We start from the raw sequence: 7706 nt of genomic DNA, 5'->3' as shown, positions 1-7706 counted from the left end.
TCATCCAGTGACCATCTTTCAAAGTTATTCGCACACTATATAGTTCTTGTGCCATAGTTGCATGTCTTGAAAAAAAAGCTACTAATGGATTGTACTAGCTATTTAGGAATAGAAGACGTATACATGGAAGTTGTAGGGAAAGAGATGACATGGAGTATCTCAATTCCTATGAGTAGGGATTGAAAAAGAGATGTCATTTGGTTCACATCATAGGAACTTTTCTATTGAAACTAGAGATGACATGTATCTCCATTCCTATGATGAGGGATTAGAAAATAGATGTAATCTATTATATAATTAAAACAAGAGTCAAACGAGGTTCGTCCACATATGCTAATATTTTTTACACCATTTGATTAGAATAACAATAGTTGAGATTTAAAGGTTCTTACGTAACATGTAAAAATATATGTACCAACAATATTGAACTTTCATGTTGTCACGTTACATCATAATAGAAGCATAACGTACGTGGAAAAAAGAAAGGCGTGCATTGACATGAGACCAGGATTGCAATAAGAAATACATGTTGTGCTTTGTGTCATGTCCAAATAGACTGGACACGTGTTTAAGACAATCACAAGCCAAGGAAATATATGTGTCTTTCCACAGATGCGTGCATGCAAATAAGATCTCGGATGCAACACACAGAATCCCACAACCATGGAAAACTAAACACATCTAGCCGGCCAAACTAGCACACACCCAAGAAAGTACAAGCCAGCCTGAACTATGCGACCAAAACACAACCACAAAATTCAAACTCAGTAGATAGTATGCCCAACAAAGATCGAAGCCAGGAAAAACTAAAGTTTCGCATGCAACTTGGTGCCGGCGCCGGACGAAGTCATGCCCAACCTTTGAGCTTCTCAAAAAAAATTTGAAGCGAACCAAATCTTGGCCATGACCAGCACACATCCAATATTGAAGCTAGCCAAATCTGTTGCCCGGCTAAGCACACCATTAATAAAAGAAGATTCTATAGCAGGCAGCGCAACTTTGCTCGATGTCTGACAAAGTCATGTCGAAGCATGCTCGACGCCCGACGAAGCCACAACCAACTGCTCCAATTGACGTCGGAACAAGTGGCGCCAAAGCACTTTTCCCCTGAATCATCAGATTTAGTAATTGTTATTTAGCAATCTTACTTTTTTGCTTGACACTCGACAAAGTCATGCCCAACCATCCTTCTGAGTTACCTGAATCATAAAGGTGCGTAGTTATTATTCTGGATACATTCTTCATAGGAATATTGACTAAGAAAGTTCTAGCCTTCTGGCAGAGAAAACAATGGCATACAAGAAGCGTGGCGACTTCACAACATGGAAGAAAAACTGGAACATTGAAGTGAAACTAATGAGAATGTGGGAATCAAATCTATAGTCGACGAGCTTATGAGCCTCAATATGATCTAGATGGATGAAGGGTTATTCCATAAGATATTTAATTGCAGATTGTTCCATCATTTTAGAACTAAAACAACTTTTGTTTTTCTGTGGAAGTCCTTCCTCTGGACAAAGATTACATTAGTGGTGCCTCTACCCGAAAGAGCATACAGTCAGTAAGTATATTTTTGTTGTGCTTATAGGGAAACACAATTCATGCTAATGTCTGGGAGAATCTGATACACATAGAAATAGAAGATAAATGAGAAATCTATTTATGCATTTGACAATTTGAAAGCTGAAATAATCAGCACAAGGTTATCCACATTACTACTTCGATATTGCTGGCAAAGACATATTACAAGAATGGACCGAGAAAGATAAACAATGCTCAGTTATGTCTATACTTTGTATGCATACCCATTCTTCAAATATTAATTGGACTTCAACCATTGCTGTAAGCATTAAACTTTTCTGCTTATACTCTTTAGGGGTAATAATCCTTACTGTAACCTCCATAATAGTACAAAAGTTCAGCGGTAAGTCAAGTAACCTTACAAGCTCTTCTTTTTAATTAGTAATAATATCTAATATATTTATCATTGTCTAACTATGGTTGTACCTAAAGTGAACCAGTGCCACAAGAATATATACAAATCTAGAATATCTGAAACTCGGGAACTTCTTGACAAGTATGAGATTGCATCCTTTATTACTTATGAACTAATGAATCATATCTAAAAGATATTGATTAGTAGCTTATCCAGTGAATCTAAGGACTATTTTATTTACTGAGATAGAGAAAGCATACTTAACATCTACCAACAACAACACCTATTAGATAAAAAAATAATATACTGAGATAGTGTCTGTCAGCACTATCAAAACCATGTCATGTTCTAAATTTTGAAATACATTCAGACATACACTTTTTTGAATTGTATGTTCTGCAATTTTAAAGTTTTGGAATCAAAAATATGCAATATAAATATATAATAAGATTACTTGATAGCATGTGATATTAGCACTATGTCCTTAATATAGAAAAGATTCAATACTTTCTTTATATTTTTATATATACTTTACTACTATTTTTGCTAAGTAACAATTACCTGAACATATATTAGTTCACCATTACCAGCGCGTTCGTCAAAAGGCTGGACATTCAGCACATATACACCTACCAACCAGAGTTCTACATATTACCTATGCTTTGCTTCACAACTTGAATAAATTATGTTTTCCTAATATGTATGATGGAAGAACAATAGGCGGGAACTTACCTTGCTTCATAAGCTTAATAGCAAAACATGATACAAGTTGATCAGCAGGCTCTCCAGTGTTCCATATAAGGCTAGATTTGCCCCGTGTCGCCATTCTGACTACAAAAAAGCTTCCCACATTTAGACTTAGAAGTAAAGAAAATCCACTTACTAAACAAATTACTTCGAAATCAGTAGTCATCCATCAAAATTATTTTCGCACTAGGTTTTTTAACATCTTGAATAGCAAGAAATCACATTGATATAGGACTATCAAAAGTATTCATATCCACATATGCTAAAAGACTCAATCGTTAATCTTAGATCTTAACAATCCAGATTTTAAGGCGCAAGTTTTACATACAAATATTGTTATATACATAGCTCGGCCCGTCACGTACATGTCCAAATGATTCAACATGCCTTCGATTGCCCTCATGTCTTCCTATTATTAAATATGTCTATTTCGCAGCAATGAATAAGAGACAACAATGAATAGGACTCGAACATGCATACCTAATCAAATAAGCAGCACGTCTCATGTAAATATGAAAAATATATTATCATAACTCTAGATGGTGTCGGCCTCCAACATGCATACCCAATCAAACAAGACGCGCACCTCACGTGCTCAGATATCTAAACACACATATGCAAGCAAATTACGGATCTGATTAGAACTCCAACGGTGTCAGCCACAATAACCCATATAAACATCTCCAACCAACAACACATGCTCACGCCCGAAAGAGTAGACGCCATCCAACAACTACATCATGAATACACCATCGAAGAAATTGAAGTCAGGCAATATGACGAGGCAATCACGACATGGAACTCAACAGTTGACACCAAACAAAGCCACGCTCAACTGCTTCACAGGACAAGCAATTTGGCGTCGGACGAAGTCTTACTCAACTATATCTCACGTAAATCACCAAGTTTGGTAATTATTATGTACTTAGTAAGCTCAATCATTATGGATAAAAGTTTCACAGTAACTTCATCCATTGATAACTATTTGTCCATTCCTTCTGAAGCAAAAGATCTGAGTACAAGAAGTTGAGCGACTTATCGACAAGGGGAGAAAATGGGAACATTCAAGTGAAAGTAATGAGAATGGGATTTGATCAATCCTACAACAAATGAGTTTGTCTGCCTAGATATGATCATGAGTTCCTAACAAAGAACAAGTCTATTCTTTATATATTTAGTTGCAAGTTGTTTTATTCTTTCAAACAAAAATTACTAAGTATATTTAATCATTTTCCCAAGTTTACACAATTCATACTACTATCTGGAAGAATTTGATAGAAACTTTCTAATCAAACATCAATGGGCAGACTATTTACGCATTTAGCAATTTTAAAGTTGCAGAATCCACAAAATGCAATATATTTGCATTGGCAAATACTATATAGCAAGATAAGTTGATAACATGTGAATCTTACCATGATGTCCTTAATCTAGAACAATTTGAATACTTCCTTCATATTGTTATAATTTATGGCTATTTTCGCTAAGTAGCATTCATTTCAGATATACCTACAAACCAGAGTTCTAGAAATTACTTACGCTTCACTTCATACTTGAAGAAATTATGTTTTTCCTAAAATGTAGAATGATGGAAGCACAATAGACCGGAACATACCTTGCTTCATAAACTTATTAATAGCAAAACATGATAAACGCCGATCGCATGCTCTCTAGTGTTCCACATACGGCTAGATTAGCCTGATGTCGCCATTCTGACTACAAAAAAACTTCCCACATTTAGACCTTGAAGCAAAGCAAATCCATTAACTAATCACATTACTTCCGAATTAGTAGTCACCCACCAAACTTATTTTCACACCAGGTTCCTTAACATCTCAAATAGCATGAAATCACATTGATAAAAGACTATCAAAAGTAGGGCATATTCTAACTTTTTAAAACATTCATGCATCTTCTTTCATCAGTTTATTGTCCTTACTAACAAAAATTATATCTCTCATATGGCCTTTTAAGTTTAGAGAAATCATGAAAAAAATTCTTCAATATCATACACAGCACCGACAATATATGTAAAAAATTCAACCATTGTACGTCAATTAACACATATGAACGAAATTCCAATTAATAAATGAAAGCATTTACAACAATTATGTACTAGGATATTTCCTAGATTATAAGTACACGTACATACTGAATTCTTCATTTTCAAACCAGGTGTCTAAGAAAAATTAAGCTTTAAAATTCTCAAATTCCTTATAAATAAGTTTTACTCTGAAGCTGAATAACTGATTACGTACATATGTACAACCAAGCAAGAGGAGAATTGATAGAATCATGAGAGAATAGGAAGGGATTAATACCTATCTCTTGTCCACAGCCTGGGCTAATAAGAGAACCACCGTGCTGAGCAGTCCGCGGTGTAAGACTTGCCTACATTACCCCATAGATCTCATGGACCATAGCCACGGTGCCATCCATAGTGCCTTTAGATCCAACCATTCTCCGTTGCATGTGTTCGCATGGGAAATTCACAAATTGGTGCAGCCTTCTCCGTAAGCTCCATCAACGCATCCACCCACATCCAGCACCTCAGCTATGACAGCTCGCTGCCGGCCATGACGAGGTTGAGTAGCACGCCACGTTCTCCCTTGCCCTCCCCGTGGCCGCGCCGGTAGACTCGATCCACATGCTAGAGAATAGGCTAGGAATTAGTTTCCTGCTGGTACCAACGACATCTTCCTTCGCCAGCAGCAAATCAGGAGAAATGACGCATTTGGATGAGCCTGGTGGGGATCGAACCAGATGAGAGCTGGTGGAGGTATCGAACGAGATGAGGAGAGAACTGTATGGGCTGTTTTACTTGGAGAAATAAATGTTATGGAGTGTTTTATTTTTAGCAAGATGTTACGGAGAGTTTTTTTAGGGATGTTACGGAGTGGTGGCTTGCATCAAAACAGATGGCCATGTATTGGCTTGGTACATGGGCTATGTAAAAGTGAGTTCAGATTTGTTTTCCCATATATTACATTCCCTGCCCTTCCCCCAAAAAATTACATTCCCTGCCCACATTTTTTTGTAACATTCCCTAATACTTCAACATCAGAAAAAAGATGTCTCATCCTCAAAAAAAAAAATGTTTGGCCAAAATGCAAACTGAAGGGTATGTATAACTACAAGAAGCTAGAACGATTAGCTATGGTGATGTTGTGAAAGAAAATTTAGAAGAAAGATCAATGCCCAGTCAATTATTTTTTACAAATAGTTTCGGTTGGTTACCACATGTATCATGTGGTAACTCAAATAATATTATAACCGTAATTTCTAAGTATGCATAAATCTTAGTAAAAAATCAGATCAGACGGATGTAAATCTGTAACGTACAAATAAGTGAGTAAAATATGGATGGTTGCCCAAATACACGTAATAGATCAAATATTTTTTGAAATTCACAAAGCATAAAAAATGTTGCAAATGTATCTTAACAAATAGGAATGTATAATTTAAAATAAAATAAATAAATAATTGAAGCAATAAAAATATCAAAACTAAAATATATGGATTGAAAGGAACTTTTCTATTGAATATACACTAATGTTTATTTTCCTTTGAAATTATGGGAGTATAGGAATCCATTCATATGAACCAAGTGGATCTAAAGCTATAGAAATGATATCATGTTTATTTCCTTTGAAATGTGGAGTATATGAATCTATTCCTATGAACCAATTGGCTCTAAAGGAAAAAATCCGATAAAAATCATATCATATAGAGTTCGTATGATATTCCTCCACACCAAAGGATGGTTGAAATTGTTGCAGGTGATACGATGGTCTTTCTTTGTAGACTCCTCCCCCATCTTTATAGTTACCTCTCGAAGATGAATGAAATGATATATACAAGGTATTCTACATCTGCAATTTGGTACATGAAAACTCGGTAAAAGTTTGGCAGGATCAAATTTTCAATAAAGCTATATGCACTACATTTTGGAACGGAGGGAGCATACGGCAGTTGCTAACACTCACGTGGAAGATTTGTGTGTAGGAGGAGTGGCTGTTCTGTTAAGTGACACGGAAAAACTGACACTCTTGGATACAGATCTAACGGTTCTTACGGCGTTCGTCAGGAAAAAGGCTTGTGGCGAACATTTGTAGGATAATGATTTACGGACACATGCATTGCATTGATACGTGCCCCCCCTCTCTCTCACGCACACGAACCCTCACGAGTCACGACTCTCCCGAGTCCTCTCGCACCCATCGTCTATCTGCAGGTAGATGTCACACACATATGTGCTCTTCACACCCTACCCTCAGAACTTCTAAAAAACAAAAGACGTCGCGCACATTTCATTTTAGCTCACATGTCACACACTTATACTATTACTCTTGTGGCGAACGTTCTTTGGGCATAGTATATTGTACTCTCATGAAGAGAAGCAGTGCAAGCACGCACTAGTTCTCTCACACCCACTCGCGGGTACACGTAGGAGCGCATTTTTTTGAAGCTTGTACAACAAAATCACTCCACTATATATATAAGCAGGAGCCTTAGCGCTTGCTTTACTAGGGTTCCTCTCATTCACTCTCTCATGCTCTCCAGATCTAAGCAAGACATAGGTGGCCACACTCTCTCTCAACTCACGGCTGGTCACAAATCCGGCCGGACAACCTCGACTGGGGCAAGGGTGTAGGTGCATCGTTCACGCTGTCGTCGGCGACGAGGGAGGAGACCAACGACTGCCTGCGCGTCCCGATCGGCGGCCGTGCCGTTCTCTCCGAGAGAGCGCCGGCTCGGGAGGGCCTCCGACCCCTTCTTCCTCCCTGCGATATTATGGCGAAGATGCGGCCTCCCGATGTCGTCTTTGCCACATGCCGACGACCCTCAGGTATATGTTTCTTCGAAACCTGCCTTGCTCTACTGCCCTAGATCCCCACTTGGCTATGTGTGGATCTTTTTCTACTTCCGTCCGTTGTTCCAAAGCCACCTAGACTTTTACTATTATTAGAGGTAAAGCTAGTTCATACAGTCGACTCTAAGAGTTGGTTCAAACAGGGAAGAA

General features: G+C 37.7%; 1 long non-coding RNA gene across 6 annotated transcripts; it reads right to left on the bottom strand.

Moving 5' to 3' along the window:
- Positions 1 to 267: 267 nt before the first annotated feature.
- Positions 268 to 5534, bottom strand: LOC123086000 (uncharacterized). Of its 6 annotated transcripts, XR_006440254.1 has the most exons (5): positions 5005 to 5534; positions 4299 to 4399; positions 2669 to 2767; positions 2498 to 2565; positions 268 to 1199 (listed from the first exon to the last, which is right to left on the bottom strand). It is a non-coding gene; the product is annotated as an uncharacterized lncRNA (long non-coding RNA). The 6 variants fall into 6 exon arrangements; XR_006440252.1 differs by having other exon boundaries at positions 2498 to 2767; XR_006440253.1 differs by lacking the exon at positions 2498 to 2565 and having other exon boundaries at positions 268 to 1334.
- Between the last annotated feature and the right edge of the window lie 2172 nt (positions 5535 to 7706).

This window comes from Triticum aestivum, chromosome 4A (genome assembly GCF_018294505.1).
Source record: "Triticum aestivum cultivar Chinese Spring chromosome 4A, IWGSC CS RefSeq v2.1, whole genome shotgun sequence".
NCBI lineage: Eukaryota > Viridiplantae > Streptophyta > Magnoliopsida > Poales > Poaceae > Triticum > Triticum aestivum.
Note: the sequence above shows the minus strand (reverse complement) of the source record. Positions and strands in the feature narration are given on the sequence as shown.